Raw genomic sequence first — 24,534 nt, 5'->3', positions numbered from 1 at the left:
GGGCTGAGCTGAACTGGGCTGAGCTGAGTTGGGCTGGGCTGAACTGGGCTAAGCTGGGCTGAGCCTGACTGAGCTGAGTTGGGCTGAGCTGAACCGGGCTAAGCTGGGCTTAGCTGAGTTGGGCTGAGCTAAGTTGGGCTGAGCTGAGCTGGGCTGAGCTGAGTCGGGCTGAGCTGAGCTGGGCTGAGCTGGGCTGAACTGGGCTGGGCTGAGCTGAGCTGGGCTGAGCTGAACTGGGCTGGGCTGAGCTGAGCTGGGCTGGGCTGGGCTGAGCTGGGCTGAACTGAGCTGAGCTGGGCTGAACTGGACTGGGCTGAACTGGGCTGAGCTGAGCTGAGCTGGGCTGAGTGAACTGGGCTGAGCTGAGTTGGGCTGGGCTGAGCTGAGTTGGGCTGGGCTGAGCTGAGCTGGGCTGAGCTGAGCTGGGCTGGGCTGGGCTGAGTTGGGCTGGGCTGAGCTGAGCTGGGCTGAGCTGAGCTGAACTGGGCTGAGCTGAGTTGGGCTGGGCTGAACTGGGCTAACCTGGGCTGAGCTGGGCTGAGCTGGGCTGGGCTGAGCTGAGCTGGACTAAGCTGAGCTGGGCTGAGCTGGGCTGAGCTGAGTTGGGCTGAGTGAACTGGGCTGAGCTGGGCTGAGCTAAGTTGGGCTGAGCTGGGCTAGGCTGGGCTGGATTGGGTTGGTTTGGGTTGGGCTGAGCTGAACTGGGCTGAGCTGGATTGGGTTGGGTTGGGTTGGGTTGGGCTGTGTTGGGCTGAGCTAAGCTGAGCTGAACTGGGCTGAGCTGGGCTGAGCTGGCTGAACTGGGCTGAGCTGGGCTGAGCTGGGCTGAGCTGGGCTGAACTGGACTGGGCTGGGCTGAACTGGACTGGGCTGGGCTGGGCTGAGCTGTGCTGGGCTGAGCTGGATTGGGTTGGGTTGGGCTGTGTTGGGCTGGGTTAGGTGGGTTGGATTGGGTTGGGCTGGGTTGGGCTGGGCTGGGCTGGACTGGACTCTGCCTGGTCCAGCAAGGTTGGCCTGTTTCCTGAGATCCACTTGACTTGGCTCAGTTGTGCTAAATGGAGCCCCACCCCTGAGGAAGGTTGTCCTTGGCTGGTGGGTTGAGCTGGGCTGAGATAGAGGGCCCTTGGTGTAACTTGTAGACTGGGGTAAGATAAGCTTCATGGCTTGAAATGTTCTGTTCTGGGCTGACCTGGGCCAAGATGGACCCAGGTGGGCTCTCTGGAGCTGAGCTGGACTGGGCTGAGCTGGGCTGGCTGCACAGAACTGGGCCCAGGTCCGATGAGCTGAGGTCTGGGGTTCCCAGGCCAGGGGTTTCACCTGCTGGGGGCGGGCCTGTAGCGGGCTCCCTGGGGCGGTCAGCAGGGAAGCCTGGCTGGTCAGAGAGGTGAGGTGAAGGGGCACCCTCAGCTGCAGAGAGTCCAGCCCAGTGAGCAGGAGGTGGGGGTGGGATGGGCCACACTCGTGATTCCAAGGGATTGGGGCCTCTGGACCCCAGGCCTTGATGGGGGCGCTGAAGGTGGGGGCAGAGGAGACATCTTGCTGATACCTGGGCGTCTTGGGGTCCCTACTCTGCAGTTGCGGGGGGTGGGGGACGATGGCTCTGAGCCTCTGCTGCTTGAGGCGCAGAAAGCTTCCCCGTGGGTGGGTGGCATGTGCTGCCACTCAGGACCGAGGGGTCCGACCAGGGGCGGGGACAGCAGTCTCGGGTGGCACAGGCTTCATCACTGGCGTCTGGGAGGAACCGGGATGAGCCCCAAACGAGCCTGGGCGGCTCCGTGCCCCGGGCTGGAACGAGGGCCCATTCTCCCTCCCAGACTCCCGGGGCCCTGGAGCGGCTGCCCAAGTCCAAGGCTGCCAGCGCTGACGGCCCCGGTTCCATCCCACAGCCTCCATGCAGGGCCCATCCGTCTTCCCCTTGGCCCCCTGCTCCAAAGGCCCCACCGGGGGCGCCGCCTCCGTGACGCTGGGCTGCCTGGTCAGGGACTACTTCCCAGAGCCCGTGACCGTGACCTGGGACGCAGGGTCCCTGACAACAAGAGTCGTGACCCTCCCCACCGCCTTCAACCCGACCTCCGGCTGGTACACCACCAGCAGCCAGGTGACCGCCTCTGGCGAGTGGGCCAAACAGCCGTTCACCTGCAGCGTGGTGCACGCCGGGTCCGCACCCATCAACCAGACCGTATACCATGCACCAGGTAGGCCCATGCCAGCGGGCGAGGGGCAGGCCAGGCAGGAGGGCGGCGGAGGGGGGCTTTCTGGAGCGCCTGGGGCCCTGGGCCGGGAGGGTGCTCAGAGGCCCAGAGAGGCCTTCGTGGGGCCGCCGCCTCTGTCCCCAGCGTGCTCCACGAACGTCACCCAGCCCACGGTGAGGCTCTACCACTCGTCCTGCGACCCCAGCGGCAACACCCACACCCCCATCCAGCTGCTGTGCCTCATCACCGACTTCACCCCGGGCGACCTCAAGGTCACCTGGCTGGTGGATGAGCAGAGGGACAAGAACCTGCTCCCGACCACCGACCCCGCCAAGCTCGAGGGCGGGCTGGCCTCCACCATCAGCTGGCTCAACATCAGCCAGAGCGAGTGGCTGTCCCAGAGAACCTACACCTGCCAGGCCAACCTTCATGGCTGCATGGTTGAGGCCCACACCCGCACCTGCCCAGGTACAGCCCTCCCCGCACCCACACCTGCCTCTCAGGGCCGGCGGGGCCGGGCGCGGCCTCACGCAGCCCCTCCGCACCCACCAGAGTTCGAGCCCCGCGGCATGAGCGTCTACGTGATCCCGCCCAGCCCCCTGGACCTGTACGTCCACAAGTCGCCCAAGGTCACCTGCCTGGTGGTGGACCTGGCCAGCCTGGAGGGCATGAGCCTGCAGTGGTCCCGGGAGGGCGGGAGCCTCCTGACCGGGGCCACCCAGAGCAGCAAGCGCCACTTCAACATGACCTACTCCGTCACGTCCACCTTGCCCGTGGACGCCGGCGACTGGATCGAGGGCGAGACCTACAAGTGCAGGCTGAGCCACCCAGACCTGCCCCAGGACATCGTGCGCACCATCGCCAAGGCCCCGGGTGAGCGGCTGGGCGAGGGGAGGCGGGCGGGCCCCCTGCCGGAGCCGGGGCCGGAGCTGGAGCCGGCAGACCCCACGCCCGTCCACAGGCAAGCGCGCTGCCCCCGAGGTCTTCGTGTTCCCGCCGCCCAAGGAGCAGGGAGCGGAGGACACGCTCACCCTCACCTGCCTGATCCAGAGCTTCTTCCCCACCGACATCTCGGTGCAGTGGCTGCGGGACCACATCCTGGTCCCCAGCGACCAGCACGCCACCACGCTGCCCCTCAGGGACCCGGGCGCCAGCCCCGCCTTCTTCGTCGTCAGCCGCCTGGGGGTCAGCCGGACCGACTGGGAGAAGAGGAGCAACTTCACCTGCCGAGTGACCCACGAGGCTCTGCCCGACTCACGGACCCTCCAGCATTCGGTGTCCAAAGGCCCTGGTAACTAAGGCCCTGCCTCCTGCCCCCTCCTGGGACAGAAGCAGGGCCTGCCGCCCCTGCCCCCTGCTGTCAATAAACTCGGTGCCAGCTCAGAGCCAGGTGCGCTCGTTCTTGGGGACGGGCGGAGGGACAGGGGTGTCTGGCACAGAGGAAAGGACTCTGAGAGGGGACGGGATGGTTGGGCGGGGCTGAGCGGGGTGCTGTCCACCATCCTCCCGCCAACCCCCATGCATCCTGCCCACTCCAAGGATCCTGGGGACCAGAGGGTGGGCCCAGGGGAGGACCCTGGGGACCCGGCTCAGCCCACAGCCCCTGCCTCTCCGGAGGCCCTGGGCTCCACCCCGGCTCCTGCTGGCCCCTCTGGACACAGACAAGCTCCCCCAAGTGCAGCTGCACACACAGGCCCTCTGGGTGGAGGGACAGGCTGAGTGCGAAGCCCACACAGGCGCCCACACGCAGGGAGCCAGACTGCCCCCTGTCAGTCCCACGGCCATCCCGAGCACCATGGGCAGGGACAGGCCCAACCCCACGTGGCCCAGGGCCGAGCCCACCGCACCCTGACCCTCACTTCACTCCACCCAGACTGTCCCGGGGACAGGCAGGCCCTCACAAGCACACCCCGTGGGCCTCACACACAGTCACGCCTGCCGTGCCAGCCCTGCCCCCACACAGCCTGCAGTGACCCAACAGCACCACCCACCGCCAGCCTCGGTGCTCCGTGTGGGCAAACGCTTCGCACGTGCGCTCCTTGTTGGCCTTCCTTGGCCTACCCCTTACCCAGGCCACCCCGAACCCTTGCTCCCCATCACGCCTGGGCCACAGGACCCAACACGAGCATGGAGAGGACCCCCCCTGGCTGGGAGCCCAGCAGGCCTCCCCCCAAACCCTCCCTGCAACCTGCATCCACAGACAGACAGACACATACATGGACACACACACTGATGCACAGGACACAGACACAGACACACACATGGACACACACAGACACACAGAGATACACATAGACCAATGCACAGACACACACTGACATACTAACACAGAGAGACACACGTGGACACACACATGGATACATACACTGACACACAGGGGCACGCACGCACCCGGGAAGTGGGCTCCATCCCACAGCCCAGAGCAGGCTGCTGGCCCCGTCCCAGGGCCTGGAGGCTGCAGGGATCAGAGTCAGGGACCAAGCCCACCCCTACCCCAAGCTCGAGTGCACGTCTAACAGCCCAGACCCCCCACTCCGTCCTGTGCATGCACACGCACACACGCACACATACATGCACACACACGCGCGCACACACGCACATGCACGCCCCAGCTGGAAGCACCTATGAGCTTGGAAAGCAGCGAACACCCAAGGACGTAGTCCAGAGGGACCGGCTGGTGTGCTGCCCCCAAGCCTGGGGCCTGCACGTGGGCACACCTCACTCCTCAAAGCAGGAGGCCGAGGGACAGCGGTGACCGCACAGGGTCAGAGGCAGCTTGGGCCCCACGTGTCCAGGTCAGCCCCTCAGAGTGATGGCCCAGGCTGTGGGACTCAGACCCCCCAGCGGGCTCAGGGCAGCGGACTGTGCACATTTTAGAGGGTCTCCAGGCCGCAAGCGAGAAGCTGAGCAAGCACGGGGCTAGGTGGGCGCCATCCTCCCGGGTAGGGGTGGGCAGAGCAGGAGCTGAGGTGAGGGCCAGAGGCCTGGCGAGGGAGACCAGGGGTCCAGATGCAGCTTGAGGGATGGAGGGAGAGAAAAGGCGTCACTGGGGTGGGGCAGCGGGCAGCGGGCTGCAGCCCTCCCACCGGCCACCCTGGGCCAGGCCAGGCAGGGCCTCAGACCCCAGCCCTCCAGGTGGGCCAGCTGCTCTGGGAAGAGGCCACGGGGGCTGGACAGGGACTGCCTGAGCCCAAGCATCAGGGACCAGGCTGCAGGGCCCCATGCTGCCCACACTCAGGCTGGGGGCTGACTGACCCCCACACCCAGGCTGGGGGCTGACTGACCCCCACACCCAGGCTGGGGGCTGACTGACCCCCACACCCAGGCTGGGGGCTGACTGACCCCCACACCGAGGTTGGGCTGACTGACCCCCCACACCCAGGCTGGGGGCTGACTGACCCCCCACACCCAGGCTGGGGGCTGACTGACGCCCCACACCCAGGCTGGGGGCTGACTGACCCCCCACACCCAGGCTGGGGGCTGACTGACCCCCACACCCAGGCTGGGGACTGACTGACCCCCACACCAAGGTTGGGGTGACTGACCACCACACCGAGGTTGGGGTGACTGACCCCCACACCGAGGTTGGGGTAACTGACCCCCACACCGAGGTTGGGGTGACTGACTGACCCCCACACCGAGGTTGGGGTGACTGACTGACCCCCACACCGAGGTTGGGGTGACTGACCTGCGCCCGCAGAGCTGGACCTGCAGGACGTGTGCGTGGGGGCGGCCGAGGCTGAGGATCTGGACGGGCTGTGGCGCAGCCTCTTTGTCTTCATCGCGCTCTTCCTGCTCAGCGTGACGTATGGCGCCTCCGTCACCCTATTCAAGGTGGGACGCTGCCCGCCACACAAAGGCCGGGGAGGGCGGGACACCCAGCAAGGTGAACAGGGATGGGGCAGGGCCCTCACGCACGCCCTCCTCGCAGGTGCAGTGGGTCTTGGACGCCGTCCTGCAGGGGCCGCCCCGGGCCACCCACGACTACGAGAACGTCGAGGACACCGCGTGGCCGGAGGCCTGGGCACGGAGCAGCTGAGGGCCTCGCTGCCTTCGTCCCCGGCCTGAGCGACCCTGAGGCCACCGCTCTGCCCCAGGCTGACGGGAGCAGACACACCTCCAAAGGGGCCCGGGTCTGGGACCCATCCACAGCTCACGGGCATCCGGAAGGTTCCTGCTCAGGCCCAAGGCCCAGACACCCAGGGGACCTGCCAATCACGGCCCTACTCCCACCCCATCTGCCTTCCCCAAGTGACCCGGGCTGCACCCATGGGGCCAGCCACTCTGGGCTCCCCCCAGGCCCTTGAGGTTGGGGCCACTCCCATTCTTACTGGACAACTCCTGGACCACAGTAAGGCCTAGAGCAGCCGTGGGCAAACTACGGCCCGCGGGCCAGATCTGGCTGTTCTATCCGGTTCTCTTGCTTTCCCCTCCGCTCCTTTACTTTGAATTTATATTAGTTCACACAAACACTCCATCCATGCTTTTGTTCCCGCCCTCCGGTCCAGTTTAAGAACGCATTGTGGCCCTCGAGTCAAAAAGTTTGCCCACCCCTGGCCTAGAGCCACGGCCTGGGCCACCGCCCGTGTCCAGAGCCAAACCAGCCTGGTCCAGGGTCCAAGCCCAACACCCCGAGTCCGGAGCCAAGCCCAGGACTTAGAGTCCTGCCCAGCCCGATGTCTCCCTCCCCAACCTCCCTCCCAGGTCTGAGGGCCCTGCCCCTGGGGCCCTGGGCCCTCTGCTCACCCTTCCTGCATCCACCCCACCCCGTCCCTGCAGGATGTGGAGGCAGAGAAGCCCTTCTAGGGAGAGGCCTTGACTGTGTGGGCTGTGGGCAGTGCCCCACGGGTGGAGAAGGGGTCTCACAGGTGGAGAAGGGGTCCCATGGGTGGAGAAGGGGTCTCACAGGGTCCACACAGCAGCCACTCAGTGCAGCAGCCCCAACCCCACCCACCAGGCCTCGTCCCACCTCCCACTCCCGCTTGGCAGTTCGGCTTCCTTCCCTTTGGGTTTCTTAGTAAAGTTATTTTTTTACAAATTCTATGTCCCCTGAGTGTACTTTGGGGTTGGTACCTATGGTCCCATGGGGTGGTCAGACGAGGGGCACAGGGCACTTCTGGGGCTGCAAGGACCCTTCGACACCCCCAGAAACACCCCGCCTGGCCCCATCACCCCCTTGCTGGTCTGCAGCCCTGGCTCGCTGCTCCTTCCCACACTGACACAGAAGCCAGCACCCCGCACTGACCCCCATGGTCATTGCAGGCCACAGGGACGCAGCTCCCATCACCAGGTGGGGCCAGGGTCAGCCTCCCTAGCCACCCTCCTGCTAAGCACACATACGGGCCAGTCCTTGGCCCCTGTTCTCCCCGGGCCAGTCTGGGTGACCTGGTGAGCTGTGTGGGTCTGGCCGCCATCTGCTCGAGAAGAAACCAGGTGAGCCCAAGAGACAGGGCTCCCATGAGATGGCCAGAGGGCCAAGGGCAGTGGGGCATGAGGCCGTGCCTCCCCAGGTAAAGAGGCGGTGCCCTGGTTGGGGGACGTGCCTATGAGGGTCTCTGTGCAGCTGCTGGAAATGGCGGAGAATGCGTGAACACACATGACGAAGGGCAGGGTTCTCTCACATACAAAGAGCACTTGGGAGCCAATAAAAAGAGGGCTGTGAGCAGGGGGTCCTTCAGAGCAAGAAAAACCAAGTGGCCGAACGGGAAGAGCATCTTCAGTAACGAGAAAAGGTGCCACGGGAGGAACGGGGGTCTGCCTGCTCAGGGTCTCACCCCTCTGTGGCGTGGACAGTGTTAAGGCCTCTCTGCAGGCCCACGGGCCGCCTTGCCAGCGTCCAAATGCCCAGGCCCCCTGGACGGGAGACTCCAGCCTCCCGGTGGCCCTTCCGAGAGCCTGGCTCCATGGGGGGCCTGCGTCACACAGCCGATGCGGACGAGGATAGAAACGACAGCGCGCAGCCTGCCAGGCTCAGACCTGGGCACCCGAGCCCATTGGAGTAGAGAGGCCACATCCGGGCAACTCTGAGGCCTGTCCAGAGACGCGGAGGACTCGCCAAGTAGGGCACCAGGGGCCTTCAGGCTGCGGCCCGCCCTGCTGTGCACTCACACAGACTCACTGACACACACACTCGGGACACACACTCACAGACACACCCTGTCACACACTCAGGGACACACACACTCACACTCACACACAGATGCACACACAGCTGCAGGGAGCAAGGCCCACCCCACCCCCTCGCACGGGCTGTCCTGCGGAGCCTGGTGCCCTCAGCTCAGCGTCCCTGCTCTCTGACTTGCAGCCCAGATCATGAGACGCCCCACAGACCCCAGAGCGAGGACAAGGGCTCAGCTCACACACGGTGAACTGCGTCTCTGCCAAGCCCAGGAAGGAGGAGTGGGGGTCACCCCACCTGCAGGCCACCCCACTGGGCACCCCCCACCTGGGCCCCAGCATGGCAGGGAGAGGACAGGACCACGCCCAGGCCTCAGGCCCTGCCATCCGCCTCCCAGCTCTCCCAGCAGCAAGAGGCTGCCTCCCGGGCCCCCCCACCACCACTCCCTCCCCCTGTGAACCTCCTACAGTGGCCTGAAGGCTAACCCCAAAGCTGGGTCCACATCCCTCCTGGAACCTGTGCCTGGAACCGTATTTGGAAAAAGTGTTGTTGCAGACATGACTGAAGTTGAGGATCTTAAGATGAGAGCATCCCGTGGCCCCCGGCCCGCTGGTGAGCGTTGTCACGCGAGAGAAGAGGAGATGCAGACACAGAGGAGACTGGGGCGCTGAATCCACCGGCTGAGGGACGCGCGGAGCCTGGAGGCTGGGAGCGGGGCCTCCGGAGGGCGCGCTGCCCTGTCCACATTTGAATGGCTTCTGGCCTCCAGACTGTGAGAATGAATTTCTGTTGTTTAAAGCACTTAGCCTGTGTCCTTTGTCATGGGCGCCTCACAAGCCGGCAAGGCTTGGCCACGCAGAGGCCCCCCTCCTTCCAAAGAAGCCCCTGAGGACCAGTCCCCAGCTCTCCCCTCCCGGCGGGACCCTCGAGCAGCCTGACACCCGGGCCGTGCAGAGCCCAGGTCAGCTCAGGCCTCCTCCAGCTGCCGTGGCCCACCCTCACGACCCGAGGGCACATCCACGGCCCCAATGGACGCCTCCTCTTCTGCCCCAAGTCACACGCCCATCTGCACCCACGGTGGGGCTGTGCCATCCCTATGTGAGCCTGGCCGAGTCCCCCCACAACCCCCACAGCCCTCCTTGGTTTCGTCCATGCCAGGCACTGTGCCAGCCATGAGGCCCCATCACGCGTCCCTTGCTGGCGGCCCCTGCCCCCTGGGGCTGGGCTTTGGACCCCCTGGAGGGGCATGGCCTGGGGGTTCCCAGGCAGGCAAGAAGGCCTAGCCAGCCCTAGCTGGTTTGGCTCAGTGGATAGAGCATCAGCCTGTGGACTAAAGGGTCCCGGGTTCAATTCTGGTCAAGGGCACGTACCTGGGTTGCAGGCTTCTCCCCAGCCCAGGCCCAGCTATGTGTTTCTCTCACATCAGTGTTCCTCTCTGTCTCTCCCTCTTTCTTCCACTTTCCCTAAAACTCAATGGAAAAATATCCCAGGGTGACGGTTAACAACAAAAGAAAGAAGGCAGAGCTGCCAGGCCTTCATCCCCACGCAGACAGCGCTGGTGCCAGAGGCTGTGCAGGCGGCATTGGGTCAAAACCCAGGCGGCCTGGGACCCTGGGGTCCTGGGGGCCCAGAGGTTCTGAGGTGCCCCAGGCTCCCCGCCTCTGTCCACCCGCTGCCTCCAGCTCTGGCTGCCCTGGCCCCTGACCCCTGTGAGGAGCTGACCTCCCTGGGGCCAGTGTCACTAAACCACAGGTGTACTTTCTGGAGGGGACAGTCAGCACCTTCTGTGAAGAAATGACTGATGGGTAAACACAGGTGCAAGCCAGGCCCAGCTGCCCTTGTGTGTCCAGGCCGGGCCACCTCCTGGGAATGGGGGTCACCAGTGGGGCCCATGGGGCCCATGGGAAAGCCCTGGAGGGGAAAATGGGCAGATGTGGGCCGAGGCAGCATGTGGCTACCCCAACCTTCAGGGGGGGTCTCACGCGCACCCTGGCTTCAGTCTGGGCCCCAGATACTCACAGGTATGCCAGGCCAGAGTGGCTCTGCCTTTTTGCCCACCCTGTAGCCTGCTCACCAGGGGTCACTCAGGGCCAGCCCTGTGCCCGGGACCCCTGCCCCGCGGCCCTCACAGACTCCCCGCTGGGGCCACCTCAGTCTGTCCCTCGGCTCCCACTATACTGCCTCGGCCTCTGCGTCCCTGCAGCTCAGCCCCTGGCCCAGCCCCATGAGCAGCCACCCGGAGCCAGGACCCACCACCACAGGCCCAGGCTCCTGGGGGTCACAGCCCAGGCCACACACACCTGGCCTTGCCACAGCCAGACCACAGACCAGACATGATGTGCAGACGGGCAGCTGAGACTGGTGGGACAGGAAGTGGTGAGTGACCCCATCTAGGGTCATGACACGGTCTGAAGCCCCTCCCCAGGCTGGCCCTCAGCATCAGCCTTCCGCAGAGCGAGCAAGGGCCAGCAGGGGCAGGGGTCTCTGCGCCACACAGCCTCGGGCAGGGCCCGCTGGCCAGGGGGCCTGGGGCTCTCTTCCTCAGACCCTCCAGCAGCCTCGAGCAGGTGGGTCCTGGGTGCTGCCCCATCTCCTCCTCATCAGGCACTCTGAGCAGTCCTGGGACCAGGGATGTGGAAAACAGGCACCAAGACAGAGGAGAGAGAAACAGCAAACAGGACCAAGAGCCAAGAGGACCACAGGGCAGGATGCTCCACCCTCACGGGAAAAGTGCTGGGATAGTGTGGCCAGGGCTGAGCTGGGCTGAACTGGGCTGAGCTGAGCTGGGCTGGGTAGGGCAGGGCTGGGCTGGACTGGGCTGGGCTGGGCTGGGCTGAGCTGAGCTAGGCTGAGCTGAGCTGGGCTGGGCTGAGTTTGGCTGAGCTGGGCTGGGCTGAACTGGGCTGAGCTGGGCTGAACTGGGCTGAGCTGAGCTGGGCTGGGTAGGGCTGGGCTGAGCTGGGCTGAGTTTGGCTGAGCTGGGCTGGGCTGGGCTGGGCTGGGCTGAGCTGAGCTAGGCTGAGCTGAGCTGGGCTGGGCTGAGTTTGGCTGAGCTGGGCTGGGCTGAACTGGGCTGAGCTGGACTGAACAGGGCTGAGCTGAGCTGGGCTGGGTAGGGCTGGGCTGAGCTGGGCTGGGTAGGGCTGGGCTGGGCTTAACTGGGCTGGGCTGGGCTGAACTGGGCTGAGCTGGGCAGAACTGGGCTGAACTGGGCTGAGCTGAGCTGGGCTGGGTAGGGCAGGGCTGGGCTGGACTGGGCTGGGCTGGGCTGAGCTGAGCTGGGCTGGGCTGGGCTGGGCTGGGCTGAGCTGAGCTAGGCTGAGCTGAGCTGGGCTGGGCTGAGTTTGGCTGAGCTGGGCTGGGCTGAACTGGGCTGAGCTGAGCTGGGCTGGGTAGGGCTGGGCTGAGCTTGGCTGGGTAGGGCTGGGCTGGGCTGAACTGGGCTGGGCTGGGCTGAACTGGGCTGAGCTGGGCTGAGCTGGGCTGAGCTGGGCAGAACTGGGCTGAACTGGGCTGAGCTGAGCTGGGCTGGGTAGGGCAGGGCTGGGCTGGACTGGGCTGGGCTGGACTGGGCTGGGCTGGGCTGGGCTGAGCTGAGCTGGGCTGGGCTGGGCTGAGTTTGGCTGAGCTGGGCTGGGCTGGGCTGGGCTGAGCTGAGCTGGGCTGGGCTGGGCTGAGCTGGGCTGAGCTGAGCTGGGCTGGGATGGGCTGGGCTGGGCTGGGCTGGGCTGAGTGAACTGAGCTGAGCTGGGCTGGGCTGAGTTTGGCTGAGCTGGGCTGAGTTGAGCTGAACTGGGCTGAACTGGGCTGAGCTGAGTTGAGCTGAGCTGGGCTGGGTTGGGCTGGGTTGAGCTGGGCTGAGCTGGGTTGAGCTGGGCTGAGCTGGGCTGAGCTGGGCTGAGCTGGGCTGAGCTGAGCTAAACTGGGCTGAGCTGAACTGGGCTGACCTGGACTGAGCTGGGCTGAGCTGAGTGAACTGGGCTGAGCTGAGTGAACTGGGCTGAGCTGAGCTGAACTGGGCTGAGCTGAGCTGAGCTGAACTGGGCTGAGCTGGGCTGAGCTGGGCTGGGCTGAGCTTAACTGGGCTGAGCTGGGCTGAGCTGAGTGAACTGGGCTGAGCTGAGTGAACTGGGCTGAGCTAAGCTGAACTGGGCTGAGCTGAGCTGAACTGGGCTGAGCTGGGCTGAGCTGGGCTGGGCTGAGCTGAACTGGGCTGAGCTGAGCTGGGCTTACCTGGGCTGAGCTGGGCTTACCTGGGCTGAGCTGGGCTGAGCTGAGTGAACTGGGCTGAGCTGAGCTGAGCTGAGCTGGGCTGTGCTGAACTGGGCTGAGCTGGGCTGAGCTGAGTTGAACTGGGCTGAGCTGGGCTGAGCTGGCCTGGGCTGAACTGGGCTGAGCTGGGTGAACTGGGCTGAGTGAACTGGGCTGAGCTGGGTGTACTGCTGATAGTGACCGAGCTGAGCTGGCTTCCAGTTGGCGAATGGGAGGAGGTGGGTTCAGTAGGGATCACCTGCAGAGCCAGTTCCTCACCAGGTGCCCCTGTGTTTCCCGGGCACATGAGGGCTGTGCCGTCTCAGAGGTGCCTGTCCCCTCTCTGCTCCCACCAATGTCCCTGAGGGAATCGGGACAGACAAGGGGTGGCCTGTGTGCCCAGCCTGTCTGGGAGGGACACCTCACAGGGCTGGTTTGGTTGAGTCTCTAGTCTGAGAGCTTCGTAGGCCCTGGGGTGGGGGGGGGGGCATCTGCTTGCTGGGGGCTATGGTGGTTTGCAGAGGGGGGTGGCTAGACTTGGACTCCCACCAGGGAAGTCTGAGTGGCCCATGGAGGCTCAAGCCCCTCTCCTCTGCGTGTGCCCTCCAGCGCAGCAAGGCTGGCCCTCAGGGCAGGCCAGTTGCAGGGCCAGACCCCTCGGTGCTCACCTGTGACCCCTCTGGGCCCACTTTTCATGACCCCCAAACTCTGAGAGACATGGCCACGCCCACTGCACAGAGGGAGAGGAGGCCCCGGTGGGGCCCACAGACTCAGGTGGTCCATGGAGAGCCGTGTGGGTGACGTGGCTCCATCCACACGTGGCCTGTGTAAGGAGCGTGTCCCGGTCCACGTGCTGGAGCTCTGAGCAGTGTGTCCAGAAACAGTGCGGCTGGACTCGGCGGCCAGTCCCCGCCCCGGGTGCCTGGCCTTCAGGCTGAGTGACCGGGGCCGTCACTCGCCCTCTCGGGCCTGTTTGCCCAGGGCAGAAGGCCGTGGGCATCGTCCCATCCGCGTGGGGCTGTCCGGGGTCTCACAGCGTGTCCTGTGTTGCAGCGAATCCCACCAGCCCCACACTCTTCCCACTGAGCCTCCGGAGCACCGACCCAGCTGGTCACGTGGTCATCGGCTGCCTGGTCCAGGACTTCTTCCCACCGGAGCCCATGAAGGTGACCTGGGGCAGCAGCGGGCCGGGCACCTCCATCAGGAACTTCGTCCCCGTGCTAAACTCCCGGGGCCTGTACACCATGGTCAGCCAGCTGACCCTGCCGGCAGACCAGTGCCCAGAGAGCGCGACCCAGAAGTGCCACGTGCAGCACAACTCCAGCCCCAGCCAGACCAAGGATGTGCCCTGCAAAGGTCAGAGGTCAGGCCAGGGCGGGGTGGGGCCCATCAGGTCCCACAGTGGAACCACCACGCCCACCTGGGCTCCCCTCAGACAGCAGTGGGCTCAGGCGGAGCCCCAGCAGAGGCCGGGCGAGGGCGGGGCTGGAGCAGGAGGAGGGAAAGGGATGTGGGCTCAGGGGCACTGAGGGCTCTGCCTCCCTCTCAGTTACACCGAATCCGAAGCCGACATGCTCATGCTGCCAGCCCCGCCTGACCCTGCACCCGCCGGCCCTCGAGGACCTGCTGCTGGGCTCCGATGCCAACCTCACTTGCACGCTGAGTGGCCTGAAAGAGCCCCAGGGTGCCAGCTTCACCTGGCAGCCCACGGGAGGGAAGGAGGCCATCCAGGAGGCCCCGCAACGTGACGCCTGCGGCTGTCACAGTGTGTCCAGCGTCCTGCCGGGCTGCGCCGAGCTGTGGAACCGCGGGCAGAGGTTCTCCTGCACCGCCACCCACCCTGAGGCCAAGAGCGCGCACACCGCCACCATCGCCAGAGCCTCAGGTGGGCCAGGCCCCGCCCCAGGGGCACCCCAGCACCCCACGGTGGGCCAGGCATCCGCCTAAGCCTGCCTGCCCCCACCCCTGGTGCCCCACTCATATTCTACAGATGGAAATTGGGCACAGGGTACCCAGAGGGCAGAAGGGCTCTCTCCTCCCTGCCCAGACCCCTGACTGGCTCCTCTGCCCCCCAGGGAGCACCTTCTCACCCCAGGTCCACCTGCTGCCGCCGCCCTCGGAGGAGCTGGCCCTCAACGAGCTGGTGACACTGACGTGTGTGGTGCGGGGCTTCTACCCCCGCGACGTGCTGGTGCGGTGGCTGCACGAGAGCCAGGAGCTGCCCCGAGAGAAGTACCAGACGTGGAGCCCCCTGCCCGAGGCCGGCCAGGGCAGCACCACGTTCGCCACGACCAGCGTGCTGCGCGTGGACACCGAGGCGTGGAAGAATGGGGACAACTACTCCTGCATGGTGGGCCACGAGGCCCTGCCCCTGAGCTTCACGCAGAAGACCATCAACCGCCTGGCGGGTAAACCCACCCACGTCAACGTGTCCGTGGTCATGTCAGAGGTGGACGGCATCTGCTACTGAGCCACCCACCGGCCCACCCCGCCCTTGAATAAACTCTGTGCTCGCCCAAAGCAGCCACCATCCTTCCAGCGCCTGTCTTGATCCTCTCAGCTGAGTACCTCAAGGTGCCCTCACATATGTGCGCTTGTATGTGTGTGTGAGTGTGAGTGTGAGCACATGGTGCACAGTGGTTGAGGCCAAGCTGGAGTGAAGCCAGAGGCTGGCAGAACCATGGGAAGCAGACACGGCTCAGTGAGCCCTGAGGGCATGGATACCATGGGACGGTCCCGCTTGTCTCAGAAGCCAGCCTGAGGACTAGCGGGATGGAAAGAGGTGGAAGGGAGCAGGGCAGCCAGGGCAGGGTCTGCACCACCTTGTGGGGGCCAGAGCATGAGGGGAATGGCAAGGAAGGAGGGCTGGATTCCAGGGCCCCTTACCCCTGGTAGGCACCACACAGAGATTCAGGCCAGCTGCAGGCCAGCCCACTGACTCACAAAGAAAGGAGACCACACGCCAGGGGTGCACATGGGTGTGCACACATGTTCTCCATGTGCTCACACTCACATGGGTGCACATACATTCTCCATGTGTGGGTGCTCACATGAGTGCACATACATTCTCCATGTGTGCGTGCTCACATGTGTGCGCACACACATTCTCCACATGCACATGCTCACATGGGTGCACACACACATTCTCCATGTGCTCACACTCTCATGGGTACACACACACACACACACACACACACACACACACACACTGAGCCTTGCAGGTGCAGGAAGTTCATGGTACAGTCCCCACTCCAGGAAGGCAAGGGGAGTCCCCATCCAAGCCCCCAGCGGGTTTTCCCCAGGCCCAGCTCACTGTCCCAGGTCCCTCCTGGCCCAAACCACAGGCCGGGGGCAGGTGTGGGTAGGGGCCAGACAGATAGCTTCCACCAGGACCCCTCTCAGCTTCTGTGTGGGGCTTCTGGCAGAGGAGAGGGGCTGGGGGGAACAGAATGGAAAGGGCAGTCTCATGACCACCTGGGACACCGGGCATCAGGGCCCCAAAAGGGGGCAGTAAGGGCCCTGCTCTTGTCTTAGAGACCTTCTGGGCCTCCCCAGGGGACCTAACCTTCGGGCTACCTCCCTCTGTTCCCAGGGCCAAGGTGGGGTGAGAACTCCTAACGACCCTGCCCACTGATCCCCTCTCAAAGGTCCAGTCACCCAAGGGCAGTGGGAAGAGCAAGGTGTTGACTGGGGAAATGCTGCCATAGTGAAGGTGCCCCAGTCACCAGGGACCCAGGACCTGCCCAAGGAGGAGCTTCTTAAGGAGACAGGGAAAGGAGGAGAAATCAATAGATGAGGGGCTGAACCAGCAGATGGACAGAGGGCAGATAGGTGGATGGACCATAGGACATATGATGGATGAAACAATGGACAGATGGATGGAGGATGGGTGGATGGAGGATGGATGGACGGATGGATGAATGAATGGATGGATGATGGATGGATGAGTGAATGGATGATGGCTGGCTGGCTGGCTGGCTGGATGGATGGATGGATGGATGGATGGATGAGTGGGTGGATGAGTGGGTGGATGAGTGGGTGGATGGGTGGGTAGATGGATGATCCATGGGTGAGTAAATGGATGGATGGATGGATGGATGATGGATGGAGAATGGATGGATGGATAGATGGCTGAAAGGATGAGTAATTAGATGTATCAGCATATGATAAGGTCCAAATTCCATTTAGCATGGCAGTCTATGCCCTAGGATCCTGAAGCCAGCAGGGCTGCCTGGCCTTCACCGGGCCTCTTTCATGCTCCTGTAGCTCATCAGGGAGGGCAACAGAGGGCCCTGGTCACACCCATCCAGCCCTCAGCATATGAACCACAACCCCAGATTTACGCCTCAAAGTGGGGCAGCTGGAAGGTGGGCTCATCCATCCTCTCCGGCCCCTTCAGGGCCCAGGCCCGCTCAGCCCAAGAGCAGGGGCGTGGCAAGGACACAGATAGGCCTTGGGCTTGAGCCTCCTTGGAGCAGCAAAGACAGTGCTCACCCTCCTGCCCTGCCAGCTCTCTCTCCCTAAGGCGGGCCAAGACCCTCCCAGACAGAGGCCCTGTGGGCATCTCCAGAGTCGCAATGGCCCCAGCCCCTTCCCCAGGGACCTGCCACCTCCTCTCCAAGGCTGCCTCGCCTGTGAGATAAGGAACCATACTGCTGTGCCCCGACCTCAGGGGTGCGGGGAGGGGAGGGCGATGGCTCGGCCCACACCCACGCAGGTGCATGCCTCGCAGGCTCTCTGTGTCTTGCAGGTTGCCAGGAGCTGCTTCCCTGGGTGATGATAGACCTGCCACAGGAGAACCTGGAGGAGGACGCCCCGGGAGCCAGCCTGTGGCCCACCACGGTCACCCTGCTCACCCTCTTCCTGCTCAGCCTCTTCTACAGCACAGCACTGACCATGACAAGCATCTGGGGCCCATCCAGCAGCAGGGAGGGCCCCCCGTTCTGAGCAGGAGCCAGCCAGGTGGGGAGCAAGGAGACAGCGTGGTGGGCTAAGGTGGCATGGGGCACCTGGCTAGCAGGGAAGCATATGCCACAGGGGGTCTGGAATCTGAGGGAGGTCGCCCCTCACAGACATCGAGGACATGGGCAGGCAGGGGCCCAGAGCACAGATGTCCCCCCTACAGGGTCAGGGAATCTGCTTCCCACCCAGTGCATTTGCTGCAGGTTCCATCCAGTCTGCCCTGAGCCAGCCCGGGGCTGGAGGTGGAGCATTGGCAAGGACCCTGCCCCCTCAGGAGCAGCCCCAGACCTGACCCTCCTGTGTTTGCTGGAAGGAGCATGGAAGAGCCTCCCAGAGCCCAAGCGGACACCAGAGCCAAGCCCTGCTTGGAAGCACCCGCCCCTCCCCACACGGCCTTCCTGGCACAATAAACCTGTGACAAACACAGAGGCTCTCCGACTCTGAATGAGGGGAGGGGGCAGGGGCAGGGGGAGGCTTCGGGGACAAGGGTACCAACCTCATGACCCAAGGCAGGTTCACAGTGAACATGGAAATGGGGCCCCCTGCCAAGGCCTCAAGACCAGTTCCCGCATAAGACGCAGGTGTGAGCAAAAGCAGGTCTCACCAAGGGGAGTATAAACAAGATCCTCACAGGATGTGGGCCCGGCTCCCTGGTCCTTGTCACTGGGCACTGGGACTGATCACTGGGCCCCGGTCCTTGTCTCTGGGCCCCGTCCTAATCCCTGAGCCCAGGTCCTGATCCCTGAGCTCCAGTCCTAGTCACTGGTTCCTGGTGCTGGTCACTGACACCCAGTCTGATCCCTGGGCCCCGGTCCTGATCCCTGGGCCCTGGTCCTGATCACTGGGCCCTGGTCCTGATCCCTGGGCCCTGGTCCTGATCCCTGAGCCCCGGGCCTGATCCCTGAGCCCCAGTCCTGATCCCTGGGCCCTGGTCCTGATCCCTGGGCCCTGGTCCTGATCCCTGAGCCCTGGTCCTGATCCGTGGGCCCTGATCCTGATCCCTGGACCCTGGTCCTGATCACTGGACCCTGGTCCTGATCCCTGAGCCCTGGTCCTGATCCCTGGACCCTGGTCCTGATCCCTGAGCCCTGGTCCTGATCCCTGGGCCCCGGTCCTGATCCCTGGGCCCCGGTCCTGATCCCTGAGCCCCAGTCCTGATCCCTGGGCCCCGGTCCTGATCCCTGGGCCCTGGTCCTGATCCCTGGGCCCCGGTCCTGATCCCTGGGCCCTGGTCCTGATCCCTGGGCCCCGGTCCTGATCCCTGGGCCCTGGTCCTGATCCCTGGGCCCTGGTCCTGATCTCTGAAACCTGGTCCTGATCCCTGAGCCCTGTCCTGATCCCTGGATCCTGGTCTTGATCTCTGAGCCCCGGTCCTGATCCCTGTGCCCCGGTCCTGGTCCCTGAGCCCCGGTCCTGATCACTGGGCCCTGGTCCTAGTCACTGGGCCCTGGTCCTGGTCATGGAGCCCTTGACCTGGTCACGGAGCCCCGGTCCTGGTCACTGGGACCCGGTCCTGGTCACTGGACCCCGGTCCTGATCACTGGGCCCTGGTCCTGATCCCTGAGCCCCGGTCCTGATCCCTGAGCCCCGGTCCTGGTCACTGGCCCCTGGTCCTGGTCACTGGGCCCAGGTCCTGGTCACTGAGCCCCGGTCCTGGTCACTGGGCTCCGGTCCTGATCCCTGAGCCCCGGTCCTGGTCACTGGGCCCCGGTCTTGGTCACTGGGCCCCGGTCCTGGTCACTGGGCCCCGGTCCTGGTCACTGGGCCCCGGTCCTGGTCACTGGGCCCCGGTCCTGGTCACTGGGCCCTGGTCCTGATCCCTGAGCCCCAGTCCTGATCCCTGGGCCCCGGTCCTGATCCCTGAGCCCCGGGCCTGATCCCTGGGCCTTGGTCCTGATCCCTGGGCCCCGGTCCTGCTCACTGGGCCCCGGTCCTGGTCACTGGGCCCTGGTCCTGATCCCTGAGCCCTGGTCCTAGTCACTGGGCCCTGGTTCTGATCACTGGGCCCCGGTCCTGGTCACGGAGCCCCAGTCCTGGTCACTGGGCCCTGGTCCTGGTCACTGGGCCCTGGTCCTGGTCACTGGGCCCTGGTCCTAGTCACTGGGCCCTGGTCCTAGTCACTGGGCCCCAGTCCTGGTCATGGAGCCCCAGTCCTGGTCACTGGGCCCCGGTCCTGGTCACTGGGCCCTGGTCCTGGTCACTGGGCCCTGGTCCTGATCCCTGGGCCCTGGTCCTGATCCCTGAACCCTGGTCCTGATCATTGGGCCCTGGTTCTGATCCCTGAGCCATGGTCCTGATCACTGGGCTCTGGTCCTCATTACTGGACCAGGTCTAGGTCTTATTTCCACCTACTCTGCCTCTGAATCCCTATTGTCATCCTGCATCACTTTATCTCAGATATTGAGTCCGGCCACCCTGCCCTGGGTCCGAGCACTGACCCTCTGTAGAAAGTGACCCACATGGAGCATGGGAGGCTCTCAGAGGATCTTTCAGCCTCTTGGTCTGGGCACTGGACGGAGGATGAAGGAATGACCCACCACCTGGCCTCATCCTCTCCAGGTTTCAGAGGGCTGTGTGGGTGCCAGGCCCAGGCGGCCTGAGCCAGTCCCTATCCCTGAGGGCCTCTGGGCACAGAGGTTACCGGGGTGGGGCAGGAGGGAGGGCACTGGTGTTTGTGTTCTCTTGCTTTTCTTGTTTTTCTCAAGGCTCCGGTGCCATATCACCTGCTGAAACTTCCAAAATTACCCCTCAGGCAGCTGAGTCATTGTGAGCCCGCCATCCAGGTGTCCCAGCCAGAGCCCCCTGAGGTCTCTCCCCGAACCGAGAGCTGGCCAGGTGGCCAGGCCTGGGCAATGGGCCAGAGCCTAGAGCAGGAGGCCCCCATGGCCTGCAGAATGCCCCCACCCACAACAGCTCCCACAGAACAGGGTCAGCCGGGCTCACCCAGACCAACCAATGTCAGCCTACATCAGCCAGGTCAGCCAGGGTCAGGCCTCAGAGAGGCCAAGGTTATCCAGAGTCATCCAGGGTCTGCCAGGGTCAGCCGGGGTCAAGCAGGTCAGCTCAGGGTCAGCCAGGGTCAGCCTGAACGGTACCCGGATGTGGATAGACCAGCTGGCCAGGGAAACACCAGGGTGTCCCAACACCAGGCCCACTGGCCTTGGCCATCGTGTTATGAGGGTCAGGATGGCCCCATTCCCTTCATTCCTTCCTCACATGTCACCTGGGAACCTTCCTGAAGGAGCAGTCTCCTCGTCACCATCTGGTGATTGTAGAGCCATGACCGGGCCTTACAGAGACCAAGGTCAGCCAGGATCAGTAAAGGTCAGCCAGGCCCGGCTGGTGTGGTTCAGTGGTTGACCGTTGACCCAGGAACCAAGAGGTCGCCATTCTATTCCCGGTCAGGGCCCAGGCCCAGGTTGCGGGCTTGATCCCCAGTGGGGAGCATGCCCGAGGCAGCCGATCAGTGAGGTTCCTCTCTCATCGATGTTTCTATCTCTCTATTTCTCTCCTTTCCTTTCTGTCTAAAAATCAATAAAAACATATTTAAAAAAAAGAAACACAGAACGAGAGAGAGAGACAGAGAAAGAGAGAGAGAAAGAAAGCAAAGGTCAGCCAGGACCTGTGAGCTCAGCCAGGGAGCCCCCACACCTGTTGTTCCAACATCACCGTTCGGCCAGGTTCTTGGGCGGCTAACTGGCTACTGGACTCTTCAGCCTACAGCCTCCTGAGCCTGTAGCCACGACACTGCCAGGCCAGGGTGGCATTGCCCGCTGCCGGGTCCTACACCCCACACATCCCTCCCTCCTGCTTCCCCTGTGTTGGGCCCCACAGCCAGGGACAGAGCATGGGCACAGCCCTGGGACCCCAGCAGACATCCCTGTGGGCCTCTGGGCAGGACAGGCATGACCCACAGGCTCATGGCAGGGCCCACAGCCACACCCAGGGACACTGCACCAAAGTCAGAGACAGAGACAAAGACAGAGGCAGAGACAGACAGGGACAGGGACAGAGAGAGACAGGAAGAGGAACAGGGAGAGAGACAGAGACAGACAGGGACAGACAGAGACACAGAGAGAGAGAGACAGGGACAGAGAGAGACAGTGACAGAGAGAGACAGAGACAGACAGAGACATAGAGAGAGACAGGAACAGAGAGACAGAGACAGGGACAGAGAGAGACAGAGATGGACAGAGACAGAGACACAACAGGGACAGCATGAAAGACAGAGAGAAACAGGGACAGGGACAGAGACAGAGAGATACAGGGACAGGGAGGCAGAGGTGGCAAACACAGAGCCAGGCCAGGCCAGGAGGACCCAGGGGATAAACAGACACAGAGAGAAAGGCGCAGTAAAGGGAGGAGCAGCCGGCCCAGGTGCCAGGAGTGGGCCCCTCACACACACACACACACACACACACACACACACACACACCACATGCACACTCAGCCACACTCTGCCCTGCACACACAGAACATTTACAAGGGCCCCAAGCACTGCCTGGCCTCTTCACACTCAAGTCACACATTTCACTCACATCCAGAGATGGACAGACACACACTCACACTCACACATTTACTTATGGGCACACACTCACACACTCAGCTCATCTATCACACTCACACACTCACAGTCACACATGATCTCACACTCTCACACACAAACTCACAGTTATACTCTCACAGTCACAGTCACACTCTCACAGACACCACTCTCAGTCACTCTCTCTCACACACTCTCACAGTCACACACTTTCTCACACTCACACACTCACAGTCACACACTTTCTCACACACACACTCTCACAATCACACATGATCTCACACAGTCACACTCACACAGTCACACATTCACACTCTCTCACATACTCACTCTCAGTCACTCTCTCTCACACTCTCACACTCACACACTCACAGTCACACACTTTCTCACACTCACACACTCACAGTCACACATTCTTTCACACACGCTTGTACACCCACAGGCTCACTCAGAGTCCCTCCATGCACAGTCCTCCCTTTGGGCTAAGGGAGACCCAATGAGGCTCACTCAGGCCTAGCTGCTCCCTGTGGGGGAGAACATGCCGAGTGTGGGGGTCCACCAGCCCGACGGCTCACTCCCCAAGTGCCCGGTCCTGCCTGGGGGTCTCCTTTGTGAGGGGCATGAGCTCTGTGCTGGGGGAAGGCCCCAAGCACGGGCGGAGTGGGGGCCGTGGGGGAGGTCAGCAGAGCTGGGAGCAGCCGAGCGAGGCAGAGCCAGGCCTGTGTGTGTGTGTGTGGCGGGGGCAGAGCAGGTCGGGCCCACCTGCAGCTCCAGGTCTGGCCCCCGAGGTTGCTGGGATGCCCACGAGGCCTCTGCCCTGTGCAGGTCGTTGTGCTGGTGAGGCAGCCTCCGGGCCTCGGGGAAAACCAGGCCTGCCTGGGCCCGGACATGGGGCTGGGAGGGGGCCTTGGGGCCACGGCACCAGGGGACGCAGGAGACCTGGGACAAGCGCTCCCGGACCCCAGCCTGGGGGCCTGGGCTTGGGACTGGGGCTGGGGCTGGGACAGGACCCCCATGAGGTGCTGACAGCCGGGGGCTCTATCACAGAGCTGGACACCAGCCAGCACCACCTGACAGTGATGGGCGCTGCCAGGAGTCCCAGAGTGGAGGGAGGGCCTGGTGGGGCTGCCTGTGGCGCTGGGGGTTAAGGGGGCAGGTTTATCCTGGGGGCCAGTGAGCAGCTGCAGCGGGCAGGCTAGGTGGACAGATAGGACGAAAGGCCAGGTCACCAGGCCTGAGGGTGACTGAGCCCAGGCACAGGTGAGGCCCTGCACCGACCGCCCCCTGGCCGCCTCGAAGACAAGAGGAGAGGGAGGCGGGAGCCTGGGGGTGGCCGTCATGCACAGGGTCAGGGTGGCCCCACTCCTTCCTCCCATGTCGGTGGGAAGCTGTGGAAAGCCCTCGTCAGTGTCTGGTGTTTATGGCACATGGATCATTCTGGAAAGAACAGGGGGGCCTGGCCCTCCCTAGAGTCTCCTGTTTCCAGAATAACGAGCGTTTCCCAGAGTCTAGGGCACTTAGTGGGCTCCCTGCCCATGCCCACGGCGCCCTCAGCCCAGCCGCCATCCCCCAGGCCTGTCACCCCCACAGGCCGCCCCCCCGGGCCTGTCACCCCCACAAGTAACCCCCGGGCCTATCACCCCCACAGGCAGCCCCCAGGCCTGTCACCCCCACAGGCCTGTCACCCCCACTGGCAGCCCCCCACCTGTTACCCTCACGGGCAGCCCCCCGGACCTCCTCCAGGGCCACTCCTCTCGGGACCTCCCAACGTTGGCAGTGACACCCCGTCTGCCAGGGGCACCGGCCTGGTTGGCATCCATGACACCAGTGGTAGGGCCTGCCCAGCCCACGCTCAGCAGTGCTCCCCAGCACCCTCACTGGTCACTGGTGTGCACCCCCCACAGCACCCAGAGCTCTGGGTCGAGGGAGTCTCACTGTCACTCCCCCACTGCCCAGCCTGGTCTCGGGCCACGTCCTGGCTGCCAAGGGTACGCTGAGCCCTGGCTCCTCATGGCCCAGCCTCAGCCCCAGCTACATGGCTCCTGTTCTCGTCTGCGGGGGGGGGGACCTTCCCAGAGGGCATGGGGGACCCCCGGGGCTCCGTCGGGGCAGTGGGGGGCGATGCTTGGTGCTAAGCCACACCATGGGGGTTGGGGGCTGGGGGCTGCACTGTCGGGGTCTCTGGGCCCCATGCCAGGCTCTGGGCCCACAGGGCCCACTCCTGCCCCCCCCCATGCAACCCCCTCCCAAGGCAGGTGCGAGGGGCTCCTCTCAGTTTCTCCCCCAGTGACTCATTCAGGGCAAATGCAGCCCCTGAGGGCACATGCAAATGAGTGTTTGTTCCAAACGGAAAACTTCTTTCTCACCCACAGAGGCTGTTTCCAGAAATAGCTAGGCCAGTTCCCCACCTGCAGCCGCCCCCCCTCCCTTCATGGCCAGGCCACCGGCCTCAGGGCTCAGCGACCCTC

The 24,534-nt window shown here is 64.1% G+C and overlaps 2 gene segments (V, D, J or C); both read left to right on the top strand.

Moving 5' to 3' along the window:
• Positions 1–1,199: 1,199 nt before the first annotated feature.
• Positions 1,200–6,231, top strand: LOC308238752 (immunoglobulin heavy constant epsilon-like). The segment is given in 5 exons: positions 1,200–1,209; positions 1,887–3,065; positions 3,154–3,483; positions 5,893–6,026; positions 6,124–6,231.
• Positions 6,232–8,867: 2,636 nt separating this feature from the next.
• Positions 8,868–15,090, top strand: LOC308238751 (Ig alpha-1 chain C region-like). The segment is given in 4 exons: positions 8,868–8,922; positions 13,615–13,917; positions 14,111–14,446; positions 14,637–15,090.
• Positions 15,091–24,534: the final 9,444 nt, after the last annotated feature.

This window comes from Plecotus auritus (assembly GCF_963455305.1).
Source record: "Plecotus auritus genome assembly, chromosome: 14".
Classification (NCBI taxonomy): domain Eukaryota; kingdom Metazoa; phylum Chordata; class Mammalia; order Chiroptera; family Vespertilionidae; genus Plecotus; species Plecotus auritus.
The sequence above is the reverse complement of the archived record's forward strand: the minus strand, read 5'-3'. Positions and strand labels throughout refer to the sequence as shown.